The sequence below is a fragment of the Salmo salar genome, chromosome 26 (assembly GCF_965601325.2).
Source record: "Salmo salar chromosome 26, fSalSal1, whole genome shotgun sequence".
Taxonomy (NCBI): Eukaryota; Metazoa; Chordata; class Actinopteri; order Salmoniformes; family Salmonidae; genus Salmo; species Salmo salar.
The window spans coordinates 21,952,769-21,969,014 of NC_138316.1; positions in this window are offsets into that span (position 1 = coordinate 21,952,769).

Here is a 16,246-nt window from a genome sequence, read left to right on the forward strand (position 1 = left end):
GCCTGTTTTCCTTTGGGGTTTGTGGGTAGTTAATTTCGGTTTAGTGTTTTGCACCTGACAGAACTCTTTGGCTGTTGGTTTCTTGTTTTTTTGGTTCTATCTTTAATAAATTCATGATGAGCACTAATCACGCTGCGCCTTGGTCTACTCTCTTCAACGACGGCCGTTACACCAAATGTTGTTGATCTAGATAATAAACAACAGGGGACCTAAAATTGATCCTTGAGGCATACCTGAGCACAGCTCTATGGTGTCCGACTTAGAACCCAGTGTGTTAAGACAGATGGTTGTATTTGACAGGTAGTTCACAAATCACTCCAGAGCATGAGTAATCCCAATACCCTTCAATCTCTGCACCAAGACAGTATAGTCCACAGTGTCGAATGCCTTTGACAAGTCTATGAATGCAGATACACAATGCAGCTTCTTATCCAGGGCACAGTGAACATCATTCAGAACCTCCAAAGTTGCTGTGACAGTGCTGTGGCCAGACCTGAAACCTGATTGCGTACCACTGAAAATATTGTTTTCCTGGAGGTAGGCTTTAAACTGCTTAATGACTAGGGATTCCAATACCTTTGCCAGAACAGACAATTTAGATATGGGCCAATACTTATTCAGTAGAGTGGGATCACCTCCTTTCTAAAGAGGTAGGACAAATGCTGATTTCCACAACTTGTGGATTTCATTACATTCTAGGGTGAGGTTAAAGTTGTATGTTGAAGGAGGAGCAATGATGTCTGCAGCTAACTGTAGTAGGCGGGGGTCTAGATCAACAGGGCCAGGGGATTTGCTGACATCAATTGCTTTCAGGGCTCTACGTACCTCTGAGTCAGAGAAAGACGAGAAGGAGAACCTGGAGAAGGAGTGCCTTGGAGAGGGAGAGGGAGTGTCAGGTAATATAGTCATATATCACTACTCTTTCCTGACCCACATTCTTTCATGTCAGGTGACATAACTGGATGTGTGTTGATTTTATCTATCAAGTTCTTTCAGGTCACTGAGAAAAGGATACTGCTACCTGAGACTGTTGTAGTCATAGATTGGTTCTTTTCCACTCTGTGAGAGAGGTAGATTCTAGAGACCATGTTTTTTTTGACAGAGGTGGATGCTTATGTCGATGGAGAACTGCCCTACAAAGGCTCCACGTTCCTCTCCCATCACCAATCGTCACCTCCTCACAGATAGCGCACTGTTCTTTGTAAAACATTTGTTTTGCCATCTGACATTAGTCCATCTGTTGGGGTCAAAGGGGGTGTTCTTGGGAGGGGATGAGTCTGTAGAGGAGTCACTGAAGAGGGAGAACCAGAGAAACATCAATTCATAGATGGACTGGGCTTTGATCAGGACACAAAAGCAGCAGAATCAGTGATGGTGTGAAAGGGGTGGCGAGCGGGGCTGGATTAAAAGGATCCAATTAGTTGCTCCACCTGCATCAGGCCACCAATTAGAGTGGGAGTAGGCTGGTGGGGAAACGTCTCATAGTGCCGTCTAATCGAGAGGTGATCATTAGCCTTTTATAAACCAATAGCTTGGTTTGATTGGCAGGTAGAATCAGAGAGCGAATAGGAGATGGAAAGGGTATAATGTGAGTGAAGGTTCTGTGTAGCTGCTACAATGCTCATTGTGGTGCTCATCATGAACCCAACAGTAAGTTGAAATGCATATTATATGTTGTGATTATTGCTGGCAGCATCTCTGGTATCTGAAATCCCTCCCTTGGCGATGCTGCTGGATAATTAACTACTAGTCAGGACTGTAAGTCTCGACCAGGGGTAGGCAACCCTGGTCCTGTTTTTGATTTAACCAACCTGGAAGACCAGGTGTGTTGAATTTAGTCAATCACTGAACTGATCAATTAGCTCAGTTGGTCTGGTGTGGTACCTAGTTGGGACAAAATCCTGCAGTACCTGTCATTCCAGGAACACCCCTGGTCTAGACAGTGTAAACAAAGTTTTGTAGCTAGGTTCACTCGTTAGTTGACATGTTGTCATATCGGGAGGATGACTCACCCGACTATGTTGTATTTTCTTACTGTCACTCAGTTGTTTTATTGCACACCAATGCCCTCGGAGCATTCAGGACTTAAAGGTTCATTGAAAATGCAAGTAGAACATCACAGACATTCCTTTGTTTATTTCGTTTTCTTAGTTGCTAATAAGTTTCTGGAATTGGAGGTGGAGAAATAGCTGGAGGACATTAAGTCAAAGGGTAAAACAGACAGACAATTTTCTTTTAAATATTGTTTGACAGTACACCAATACTTTATCAGTGGCAGACCATTGACTGTAAAATAAAGCTATTCTATTTCTGGTCCTGAGAATAAGTTAAGATGTGATTGTGATTGCAAGATGGTATTCTAAAACCGAGCTGAAAAGAAAGCTTCTGTAAAGCAGTTATTAGAGCAGCCTGGGTGCTCATCCCCACGCCCAGAGCGGTCTCTGAGTGGGGCCCATGTCCTTTCTTGCATCAGGATGCTGCTGGAGGAATAGAGTTACTGATAATGACAGGGTTTAGGCCCTGAATACAGGCCCACTGACCTGCCCCAGCCCTGATAGAGACTAATGGATCGGAATAAACTGCTTGACAGACTTCTGTAAAGGCATAGTGCAGCCGAAAACATTATTTTCCTGTGTTTTATATATATTTACACACTATGAGGTTGGAATTACACTGTGAAATTGTGAAAATTATTATAATGCCCTTTTAGTGTAACAGCTGTTTGAAAAGATCACATGAAATTTCAGCCTGTTTTGATGGGATTGAGTTTTGGCCTGCCAGGCGACGTCACCAGGTGATATAAGTTAATAGACCAATAACAAAGAGACTTTCAAACCTCTCTGCCAATAACAGATAGTTTTCAGGTTAAATATCCCTCCCATTAGGCTCATCCAATTAAGCCCATCACTCAGACCTTTCACAGACAGTTCTAGCAAAATTCTTGCTTGAGAAATTGCTGTCACGTTCGTGTGTATAGACGGACCATGGTGCAGCGTATGTTGAGTTCCACATAATTTATTAGAAAGTGAAACTTAGCAAAATACAAAACAATAAAGAATAAATGAACCGTGACGACAATGCAGTGCTAACAGGCAACTAAACATAAACAATATCCCATAACCCACAGGTGGAAAAAATTCTACTTAAGTATGATCCCCAATTAGAGACAACGATAACCAGCTGCATCTAATTGGGAATCATACAAAACACCAACATAGAAAAAATAAACTAGAACCCCACATAGAAAAAATTAACTAGACTAACCCCCCAGTCATGCCCTGATCTACTCTACCACAGAAAATAAAAGCTTTCTATGGTCAGGACGTGACAATTGCTCTTTGCCCAGAAGCTATTTTTGTTTATTTTTGAGGATTTTAATTGAAAACAATCACAGTAAAGTACTTAATTGCTACCCATAAATGATTTGATGTTGAGATTAAAACAGCTACATTGGACCTTTAATCAATCCCTCTGTTAACAGGCAGGAGAACTTAACTGATCCTCCTTCACTGGCCCGGGAAAAAAAGGATGGCTACCTGACAGAGTGAAGGAAAAGATAAAGAGAGAGAAAGAAAGAGGGAAATACAACAGGCCCCTAAATTTAACCCACCATCAAAAAAAGGAAGCACAAAGAAAGTACTTAGGACAATTACACCTCTCCACAGCTCTTCTGTTCCACCATCTACACCTCTCCACGGCCCTTCTGTTCCACCATCTGGGGGTGTTGTTAGGATGTTTTTTTAAGCCAACACTTTGTGAATGGATTGACTTTTTGGTTTATTTTCCTAAACGCCAGTCACATCGGCGAGCTCTCAAATGAATCTCTCTCCGGTAGCACAAATCTGTCCCTTTAGCATTCGAGCAAGTTGCTCTCGAGTAACTTTTCCCATATTCCTATTCCTTCCTCATTCTACGTTCCCGCTCTTTTCTTTCATATGCAAAGGAGAGCCTGTGCTCCAACCCCCCAGCCCGTCATCATCATTCTGTACCAGTGGCCTGCCGCTCACTGCAGTTGTTTTAGAGTCTCTGTCAGACCTCCACCGCAAAGAACAACCATTAGTCATGATCTTATCCTTCAAGTATCTGCCCCTTTCTTTTCTTCCTCTCCAAGTTTATGCCTCTCTCCATTCTCTGTGTGACAAGTGACGGAGAGAGGGAGGGGTCTCCTCTCCGAACCATCAGATGAACTTCACACTGGGTAAATAAAGAGGCCTTTTCAGTCGGTCACAGAGAAGGCCCTCTCTACTGCAGGGCCCCGTTGCTAAGGTGCAAGGCCTTTTCATTGCTCGGCTCCTGTTGCTAGGGATGGCGCTTCTCTCTCACTTGAGGCTGGTTGCTAGGCAAGGCAGAGAGCTAGAGAGTGCACGCGGCCCGGTCTGGCGGTATTGTTCTGCCTGGCGAGACATCTCTGTCCAACGGGAGCCGTGACTGACGCGTCCCTGCCTGCCTCATGTTGGCCTGATCCCTCTGAGGGACCCTGAGGCTGCTGGGTGCACACACACACACACACACACACACACACACACACACACACACACACACACACACACACACACACACACACACACACACACACACAGTCTTGTGAATGAGTCGGGCTGATTAAAGGCAGGTCTGACTCCTCTCGGCAGCGAAGCACTCCACACATTCCTCCACACCCAGGGGAGGGACACAGTAATTGTCGCTGGCCCTGATGGTCATCCATTCAGGCTCTGGACTCGGCCACAGCCAAGCTATGTTTCGTAACTGCAGTTGAATTTGAGTCATCTTTTTGTAAGTGTGTTTGGTTTTCTATGAAGGACTATCTCAAAAAGAATGTGTGAAAAAACTAAATTGAGGTAAATGGATGGAGTCTTCAATGTTATTTCCAATCCTATTTCCAAAACTATTATCCTGGTTCTTAGAACACACATTGTCCATTACAGTGCTGGTATGCCCTCACGTAGACATTCCCATGCATGTAAATCAAGGAGCTGAGAGTGACATGTCCATGTGTTGTCAGACTGTCCCATGGTGACTGGTGGGGAGATGAAACAGAGAGGCCGAGTGGCTGCCCATTGTGTCCCTGTAGGGATTGGCAGCCCAGAAGTGGTCCCAAGTGGCCGCATTTGCCACACATGCATATTTATGCCCACATGCAGATGTATGCAGATTGAGGGCTGTGGGAGGCTGTAGATGTGTCTGTGTCTGACTCTGCAGTGAGAGAGACAAGGGAGAAAGCAGGGGACTGACCTTGCTGTCACAGGGCTTCAATTGAGGATGGGGGGCTGAATACCCCTCTCTCTAGCCCTGTCTGGGTGAGACCACCCCAGGCATTGCCCCAGCCTAAGCCCCAGCCCCAACCACAGCCCCAGCTACAGAGCACAGCACATCACAGCAGCCACACAGACAGACAGGGTTGGGAATCAGACAGGGGAGGTGAAGGCAACATTGTTCCCCTCACCCAGCCCCCAGAGGCCTTGTCTGGTCGTGGTCTGGGTCTGGAGCCCCTTCCATGGCGCTCACTACAGTATAGGCTAACTACTATGCCCACCGTGAGAGATGGGGCGGGCTGAGAGACCACAGCTACAATAGGAATCTAGACGCTGGGATCAGATGTCACCATAGGCTGCAGGTGCTGCTGTTGTGTGTCCTCCATTGATGATGCATATTTGATTATGATAGTTTGCATGCATGGGAATACAGTGCCTTGCAAAAGTATTCACCCCCTTGGCGTTGTTCCTATTGTGTTTCATTACAACCTGTAATTTAAATGGATTTTAATTTGAATTTCATGTAATGGACATTAACAAAATAGTCCAAATTGGTGAAGTGAAATGTAAAAAATTACTTGTTTCAAAATATAAAAAATAAATAAAAATGGAAAAGTGGTGCGTGCATATGTATTCACCCCTTTGCTATGAAGCCCCTAAATAAGATCTGGTGCAACCAATTACCTTCAGAAGTGACATAATTAGTTAAATAAAGTCCACCTGTGTGCAATCTAAAGTGTCACATGATCTGTCACATGATCTTAGTATATATACACCTGTTCTGAAAGACCCCAGAGTCTGCAACACCACTAAGCAAGGGGCACCACCAAGCAAGCGGAACTATGAAGACCAAGGAAGACCGCTATGAAGACCTCTCCAAACAGGTCAGGGACAAAGTTGTGGAGCAGTACAGATCAGGGTTGTGTTATAAAAAATATCTGAAACTTTCAACATCCCACAGAGCACCATTAAAACCATTATTAAAAAATGGAAAGAATATGGCACCACAACAAACCTGCCAAGAGAGGGCCGCCAAAACTAACGAACGATGCAAGGAGGGCATTAATCAGAGAGGCAACAAAGAGACCAAAGATAACCCTGAAGGAGCTGCAAAGCTCCACAGCAGAGATTGGAGTATCTGTCCATAGGACCACTTTAAGCCGTACACTCCACAGAGCTGGGCTTTACGGAAGAGTGGCCAGAAAAAAGCCATTGTTTAAAGAAAATAATAAGCAAACACATTTGGTGTTTGCCAAAAGGCATGTGGGAGACTCCCCAAACATATGGAAGAAGGTACTCTGGTCAGATGGAGCTTTTTGGCCATCAAGGAAAACGCTATGTCTGGGGCAAACCCAACACCTCTCATCACCCCGAGAACACCATCCCCACAGTGAAGCATGGTGGTGGCAGCATCATGCTGTGGGGATGTTTTTCATCGGCAGGGACTGGGAAACTGGTCAGAATTGAAGGAATGATGCATGGCTCTAAATACAGGGAAATACTTGAGGGAAACCTGTTTCAGTCTACCAGAGATTTGAGACTGGTACGGAGGTTCACCTTCCAGGAGGACAATGACCCCAAGCATACAGCTAAAGCAACACTCGGAGTGGTTTAAGGGGCAACATTTAAATGTCTTGGAATGGCCTAGTCCTAGCCCAGACCTCAATCCAATTGAGAATCTGTGGTATGACTTAAAGATTGCTGTACACCAGCGGAACCCATCCAACTTGAAGGAGCTGGAGCAGTTTTGCCTTTTAGAATGGCCAAAAATCCCAGTGGCTAGATGTGCCAAGCTTATAGAGACATACCCCAAGACACTTGCAGCTGTAATTGCTGCAAAAGGTGGTTCTACAAAGTATTGACTTTGGGGTGGTGAATAGTTATGCATGCTCAAGTTATCCGTTTTTTGTCTTATGTCTTGTTTGTTTCACAAACAATATTTTGCATCTTCAAAGTGGTAGGCATTTTGTGTAAATCAAATGATACAACCCCCCCCCACCCAAAAAAAATCAATTTTAATTCCAGGTTGTAAGGCAACAAAATAGGAAAAATGTCAATGAGGGTGAATACTTTCACAAGCCACTGTAAACTCAGGAATTTTCAGTGCTGGGAAGAACATCCCCCACCCTTTCCTTGATTGCATTTGTATTCTGATTTGAAAAGGGTTAAAGTACAGTACATTTAGGGTGAGAGAAGAGACAAATGGAACGTAAACACAGCTCCTGTTTGGCTGTTGGTCTTGGTGTTAAACGTGGTGAAATGTACAAATCAACACCTCCAAGTTGTCACGTGCTTTTTTCCTCTTGTTTTGTGAAATCCTGAGTTGTTGTTTTGTCCAATTCTGATTGGTTTAGGACCTCCTGTGTGTATTGTCCTTCACTAAGCCCTTCCACTATGGCCTCTAGCAGTGTTGTTTTGAGCTTAGGTGAATGACAGAGCTTCTTCGAAGGTGTCACCATGCTTACTGTCAGACTGTCGATGGAAATGCTGTAAACCAACTGAAATTGTATTAGTATTTTGCATTCCTGTTGTACTTACAGTACCAGTCAAAAGTTTTTACACACCTACTCATTTCAGGGTTTTTCTTAATTTTTTACTATTTTCTACATTGTAGAATAATAGTGAAGACATCAAAACTATGAAATAAAACATATGGAATCATGTAGTAACCAAAAAAGTGTTAAACAAATCTAAATATATTTTAGATTTGAGATTCTTCAAAGTTGCCACCCTTTGCCTTGATGACAGCTTTGCACACTGTTGGCAATCCCTTAACCAGCTTCACCTGGAATGCTTTTTTAATAGCCTTGAAGGAGTTCCCACATATGCTGAGCACTTGTTGGCTGCTTTTCCTTCACTCTGCTGTCCAACTCATCCCAAACCATCTTAATTGGGTTGAGGTTGGGTGATGGTGGAGGCCAGGTCATCTGATGCAGCGCATCAGCGCATCAAACTTTCAACGTTTTAGAAATGTTCCCTATTGACTGACCTTCATGTCTTAAAGTAATGGACTGTCATTTCTCTTTGCTTATTTGATCTCTTCTTGCCATAATATGGACTTGGTCTTTTACAAAATAGGGCTATATTCTGTATACCAACCCTACCTTGTCAAAACACAACTGATTGCCTGAAACGCATTAAGAAGGAAAGAAATTCCACAAATGAACTTAAGAAGGCACAACTGTTAATTGAAATGCATTCCATGTGACTACTTCATGAAGCTGGTTGAGAGAATTCCAAGAGTGTGCAAAGCTGTCAAGGCAAAGGGTGGCTATTTTGAAAGTCTCAAATATAATATTTCTTTAACACTTTTTTTGGTTACCACATGTTCCCATATGTGTTATTTCATAGTTTTGATGTCTTCACTATTGTTCTTCAATGTAGAAAATAGTCAAAATAAAGAAAAACCCTTGAATGAGTAGGTGTGTGCAAACTTTTGACTGGTACTGTATAGGTTTTCAAAGTAGAACGTAATAGAAACAAACTGCAGGGGAAAACCTGAAAAGTTTGCCCATTGGGAGTCAGGTCCAGCACATTACTTTTATAGTGTGGTGTAAAGGATTTGGAGACAGGTGCAGGAATACACAATAGGGTTTTTTAATACATCCGAAACAAACACGCATACAAAACACTTACCCAAACAAAAGAACAAGGGTAAACCTCGTTGAACGACACGGAACGATACCCATAATACACAATATATAAAGCACGCAGCATAGCAGCTGCACCAACGCATAGGTACTCACACGACCAACGGACATGGGAAAAATAACCGACAAAGACAGACGGAACCGAGGGCATATAATTTATATAACATACTGATCAGGGGAAATGGGAACCAGGTGTGTGTAATCAGACAAGACAGTCTGGGGATGATGATAATGAAACCCGTTCAGTGAAGCCTAGAAAGCTGGTGACGTTGACCTCCGGAACTGGTGAACAGAATAAGCAACAGTAACGGGGGGATCCGTGACAGTACCCCCCTCCCCCCGACGTGACACCGGCCTCGGGGTTGACCACAGAGGCGCGGTGCGGGTTGGTCTGGGCGCCGACGGTGAAAATCCCTGGTCAGTGAAGTGTCCAGGATGTCCACCGCAGGAACGCAGCACCGCTCCTCTGGGCCGTACCCCTCCCAGTCGATGAGGTACTGAAGAAGCCCCTCCCGACGCTTCGAAATCCAGGACCTCCCGGACCGAGTTCGCCGGACCTCCCTCGATGTCCAGAGGAGGAGGCGGGCCGTCACTGGGTCCAGCCTCAGCGAGGGAACCAGGCACCACTGGCCTGAGGAGAGACACATTAAAGGTTGGGTTAATGCGCTAATCAACAAGGAGTTGTAAACGGTATGTTACCTCATTAACCCTCCTCAGGACTTTAAACGGCCCCACAAACCACGGGGTCGGCTTCCTGCAGGGCAGGTGGAGTAATAGGTTCTGGGTGGAGAGCCAGACCTGGTCGCCTGGGGAGAAAACAGGCACCTCACTGCGGTGGCGGTCGGCTTGTTCATTGTGCCGACACACGGCACGCTGGAGACGAGTGTGCGCAGCGTTCCAGATCTCCTCAGCGCGCCGAAACCACTCATCCCCCGCAGGAGCCTCGGTCTGGCTCGGATGCCAAGGTGCCAGGGCTGGCTGATACTCCAACACACACTGGAAAGGAGTGAGGTTAGTGGAGGAGTGGCGGAGTGAATTCTGCACGTACTCCGCCCAAGGTAGAAAATCTGCCCACTCCCGCGGCCGATCCTGACAGTAACACTGCAGGAACCTGCCCACCTCCTGGTTGACCCTCTCCACCTGCCCATTAGCTTGAGGCCGATACCCGGACGTGAGACTGACCGTGACCCCAGGCGTTCCATGAATGCCTTCCATAACCGTGAGGTGAACTGAGGGCCACGATCTGACACAATATCCTCCGGGATCCCGTAGTGCCGAAAGATGTGCATGAAAAGAGCCTCCGCGGATTGCATGGCCGACGGACACCCAGGCAGAGGAAGGAGGCGACAAGCTTTGGAAAACCGGTCCATAACAAAGAGAATGGTGGTGTTCCCCTGGGAGGGGGGAAGGTCAGTGACAAAGTCCACCGAGGGTAGTTCTGGAACCGGCAGGGGAAGGAGCTTTCCATAAGGGAGTTGTCTGGGTGTCTTTGACTGAACACAGATGGAGCAGGAAGAGATGTAAACCCGGATGTCCCTAGCCAAGGTGGGCCACCAATACTTTTCCGTTAGGCAGGCGATGGTACGGCCTATCCCAGGATGACCCGACACAGGCACCGTGTGCGCCCAGGAATGGAGGCGGTCCCGCACCCCTGTGGGCACGTAGGTGCGGTTCTCCAGGCACTGTGCAGGTGCGGGTTCCGTACACAGGGCCTTCCGTAGGTCGGCGTCCACATTCCATACCACCGGCGCGATGATGTGGAACGGAGGGATGATGGGGTCTCCTCTCCCTGCCTCTCCTCTGCGTCATAGAGGCGAGACAGTGCGTCCGCCTTCATCTTCTTCGAGCCTGGCCTACAGGAAATTGTGAATTGGAACCTTGCGAAGAATAGAGCCCACCTGGCTTGTCTCGGGTTTAGCCTCTTCGCTGCCCTGATATACTCCAGGTTGCGGTGGTCTGTCCACACCGGGAAAGGGTGTTTCGACCCCTCCAGCCAGTGCCTCCATGCCTTCAGAGCCTTCTTGACCGCCAAAAGTTCCCGTTTCCTACGTCGTAGTTCCACTGGGCGGGGCTCAGCTGCTTAGAGGAGAAAGCACAGGGCCCTTGCTTTGGAGGGGTTCCAGTACGCTGGGACAGAACTGTGCCATATATCCTACTTCAGAGGCATCCACCTCGAAGATGAAGGGGAGTGAGGGGTCGGGATGTGCCAACACGGGAGCAGTGGTGAAAAGTGCCTTCAGCATCTCGAACGCCCTCTCCGCCTCCACCATCCAAAGAAGCCGCTGGGGACCTCCTCTCAGCAGGGAGGTAAGAGGCGCGACCACCTTGCTGAAGCCCTGGACGAACCTCCGGAAATAGGTGTCGAACCCCAGGAATTGCTGGACTGCTTTCACGGAATTGGGGATGGGCCATGACCTGACAGCGCTGACTCGTTGCTCCTCCATCTCCACTCCTTCCGTGGCGATGAGACGGACCGCTGGAAAAACTAACTTTTCTCCTGTTTAACATATAGATCATGTTCCAACAGTCTTCTCAGCACAGACCTGACTAACGAGACATGCTGGACGCGGTCAGAAGAATAGACCAAAATGTTGTCTATATAGACCACTACGCCCCATCCCAGCATGTCCCGAAACACTTTGTTGATGAAGGCCTGGAAGACTGAAGGAGCATTAGACAGGCCAACGGGCATTATGAGATACTCATAATGACCCGTGGTCATGAAAAAAGCAGTCTTCCATTCATCGCCTGCACGAATGCGCACCAGATTGTAGGCGCTCCTCAAGTCCAGCTTCGTGAAGTACTGCGCCCCGTGCATTTGTTCGACGATGGTTAGGACGAGGGGTAAAGGATAGCTGAACTTGATGGTGGCCTTGTTCAGTGTTCAATAATCAATGCAGGGGTGCAGTCCCCCCATCTCTCTTCTTGACAAAAAATAAGCTTGAGGAGGCTGGTGACTTAGAGGGGCGGATAAAACTCTGCTGGAGACTCTCCTGTACATAGGTCTCCATGGCCTCGGTCTCCGCATAGGAGAGGGGATAGACATGTCCTCTCGGGAGGGCTGCGTCAGACAATAGGTCAATGGCACAGTCCCAGAGGCGATGGGGAGGAAGGCGTGTAGCCTGGGTCTTTGAGAAAACCCTGTGCAGATCCTTGTACTCCTCCGGTAAATCCACTTGAGGAGCACAGTCCGGACATTCCACTGTAGTGGTGTGACAGACCGCGAGACACCTCCCCTGACACTCCTGCAACCAACCCAGCAGTCTCCTCTCGGACAAGGAAATAACCAGGTTATGCAAACTCAACCAGGGGAGACATAAAACAATGGGGTGCGTGGGGGTGTCTATAATCAAGAAAGTGATCTGTTCTGAATGAGTGTCATGGGTCAGCAAAGAAACAGGAACAGTAATGTGATGTACGAGCCCTGTCCCTATTGGACGATTATCCAGGGCTCAAACTGGAATTGGTGACTGTAGGAAAACCAAAGGAATGCGTAATGCAGTGGCCATTTAACAGATTTCCGGCAGCTCTGGAATCAATCAGAGCTAACGGGAGTGAAGGGCTAGGGTACTCAGGGAATTTAATGAGAAAACACACTGGTTGATTTGACAGACAAGGAGAGGAGACCTTGCCTCCTACCTGGTTGGTGCAGGGGAATTCCCTGGCTTGTCACCTCCTCGCCTCTTTGTGGATAGAGAGCAGGTCGGGGAAATTACCCCTTTCTCCACAATAGAAGCAGAGGCCCAGATTCCTCCTTCTCCTATGCTCTGCCTCGGGCAAACGTGCCGAGCCCACCTCCATCAGCTCTGGCCACGGAGCAGGGGTAGCCATGGGCTCCGAATTTTGCTCAGGTCTTCTTCAGGACCGCAGGAGGTTGTCCAACCGGATCGCCATGCTGATGAGCTGGTCGAATGACAGGTTGTCATCACGGCAGGCTAACTCCAGCTGTACCTCCTCCCGCAGTCCGCTGTGGAAAACGGTGACCAGAGCCAACTCGTTCCATCTGGTGGAGGCCGTGATGGTCCGGAACTCCAGGGCGAACTCCGAGGCGGTCCTAGATCCCTGGCATAGTCGGAGTAGATGCTCACCCTCCTCTCAGCCCTCCACAGGATGACCAAACACTGAGCGGAAGAGGAGGGTGAAGCGCTTGTAGGACTCGACCTCGGGTCCGCCCATCTCCCAGACCGCGGCACCCCAGTCCAAAGCCCGTCATGTCAGTGCCGAGATGACGGTGGCAACCTTGTCTCTTTCGGAAACAGACCTGGCGTAGCAAGCGAGGTACAGGTTGCATTGTAGAAGGAACCCCTTGCATCTTGCTGGTGCGCGGTCGAAGCGCTCCGGGAGGGACAGGGGTATTCCATGGACCGGCTTCGATGGAACGGAGGTAGGTCGTGGTGTGGGAGCTGGTACCGGGATCGGTGCTGGAGACTGGAGGGACTGCACACTCCCTTCCAAGCGCAGGATGGTTTCCAGCACACTGTCCATGACGATACTGAGTCTGGAGAGACAGTCCTCGTGGTGCTGTACTGTCCCTACAATGGTCGCCAGCTCGGCCTTTCCTGCTGTCTCCATTTTGCTGTCGGTTATTATGTCACGCTGGTATAAAGGATTTGGAGACAGGCGCAGGAATACACAATAGGGTTTTTTAATACACCCAAAACAAACACATATACAAAACACTGGGCTGTACCCAAACAAAAGAGCAAGGGTAAACCTCGTTGAACGACACAGGACGATACCCGTAATACACAATACATAAAGCACGCAACATAACAGCTGCACCAACGCATAAGTACTCACACGACCAACAGACATGAGAACAATAACCGACAAAGACGGAGGGAACAGAGGGCACATAAATAACATACTAATCAGGGGAAATGGGAACCAGGTGTGTGTAATCAGACAAGACAGTCCGGTTTGATGATAATGAATCCGGTTCAGTGAAGCCTAGAAAGCCGGTGACGTAGACCTCCGGAACTGGTGAACAGAATGAGCAGCAGTACCGGGGGGATCCGTGACATATAGCATGAAGCCAATGGTGTACACACTTTACTCTTTCTACTTTGATGCATTTTGATGCATAACATTGTCCTGTGTGGCTGTGGTGAGAGGAGGCTGCTGCTACTGATGCACAGACAGGCAGACAGGGAGCAGGACAAGTGCAGTGGAGGAAGAGAGAGAGTCAGAGAGAGGGAAGGAAGGACAGACTCACAGAGAGGGAGGGAGGGAGCGAGAGAGCATGGGACAGGGAGGGAGGGGTGTATTCTCTGGGGAAGGCTGTGTGTTTGGGTGAAAGGCAACAGAGTGTGTATTGTTGGAGCCCCTGACTTGCCACCCTGTAGAGCCCCCTGTTCCCACGGTCCGCTCGGCAAACAAATGCAACCCACCTCCCCTTCCCCATCTTCCCCCAGTCCAACCCTCGCACTTCGAGGTGATGTCATTAATTACCATCAAAATGAGTGTGACAGCAAGCGAGTGTGCATGCGTCTGCCAGTGTGTGTGTGTGCGTGTGCATGTGTGTGTGTGGAGGGGGGTGTGGGGGGGGGGGGGATGAGAAAGAAAGAGACCATTGTCTGCTCTGGAATAAAGAAATCTCCACTGAACCATTGTTAACAAGGAAGGCAGAAATATTGACCAAAATACAGAGTTCTGTGAGTGAGAGTTGGCCTGTCACATCATGTCAGAGCCTCACAAAACCTGATCTCCACACACTGCCCTGCCTGACCACTGAGAGACACTGTGCCCCTGTGACTGTGGGAGGCTGTGTGTACTCCTGATATAATTCAGAGTTTTCCCTCCAATGTCTCGAAAGAGAGGGAGTGATCTTATTTTTTTATGAATGGCCGTGTGTGTGTTTGTACTTGTGAGTGTGTGTGTGTGACAGAGACAGAGACACAGTATTTTTGTGTGCGCTTGTATGCAATTGTTTCTTCATAATGTGTGTATTGGCGGGTGTATGAACACGGTCTGAATATACAGTAATAACACAGTTGCCTGGCCATTAGCCTCTTCCTCTGTGCTAGGATCTCTACTCATTACCATATATACAGTATACACAGTGGGAGAGAAATGCTTTGTGAAAATGGATGGAGTATGTGCCCTGTTTCCCTTCCTTCAGAAAAATGTAAACTGTATTGAACATATCTGGTAGCTTAAATGCTGCAGTGTTCTAGAATATGTGCGACGTCACATAACCCAAACCTTTGCGAGTTATTTTAATTTTAGTCGCATCGTGTTGTTTAGCCGAGGAGGCCACACAAACATGCTGCCCTCTCTCTTTGTGCCATGAGCAGGGGAACCGGATTATTGTTGATCAAATTTGCAGCCACATGAATGCATGGGAGTCCACCTCATCAAAGTCCACACAGATAATTGCTACTATTTGATCTCCACTCTCTCCAAGGACATTCAGTGTTAATTAGGAGCTCTGATTGGAGCAGAATGAGGCGAGAAATGAGGGGAATGTTTGTGCTTTGTTGTCCAGAACAAAGCTCTCTTCTCTGGGTTTACCCTGCTCTGCTAGGCCGTGGTGGATGGAGGTCATAGACCCTGACTGGCTCCTTGTTTCCAGGACCAGGCCCGTCTCTGTCTCTGGGAGAATGCTGCTCATCTGCCCCTCATCCTCCAAGCTCATCAAGGCATCCCAATGAGCTGAAACAATAAGCTGCATTGAGGGGAAGAGATGGACAAATGAAGGCCCTTTCCTCTGATTGCTAGTGTTGGGGCCACAGGAAACCTCTTCACAGACCCCTTGTTGTTAAACTCATCATGGCAGCCAGGCATGGTACCTTTGGATCCTTTGGATGGGAAGCCGGATATTTTAATTGGGTTTTATGTGTTTTTGTGTGTGTGTGTATGTCCACTTGTGTGTGTGTTTGTGTGTGTCTGCTTGTGTGTGCGTGCTGGTGATTGTGTTGTGTGCTTGTGTGTGTGTGTGCTTGAGTGTGTGTGTGTGTGTGTGTGTGTGTGTGTGTGTGTGTGTGTGTGTGTGTGTGTGTGTGTGTGTGTGTGTGTGTGTGTGTGTGTGTGTGTGTGTGTGTGCGTGCGCCAAAGAGAAGGAGCATAAATTAGCATGTGTATGTGCATGCCGACTTGCATTAAAGTACATGTAATAATTAATGCAACCAAAAAATCGAACATTAATATCACTTTAATATCACTTTTAAGTTCAAGATACAGTACATACATAATGTATTGGCATGGGACTAAGTCAATGGAAAAGTTTTACCACCCGGTTTTGACCCTTGCCTGTTTTTTCTGGACTCTGTACCCACCTGCCTGACCCTTCTGCCAGCCCTGACATCGAGCCTGTCTGCCACTCTGTTCCTCTTGGACTCAGAA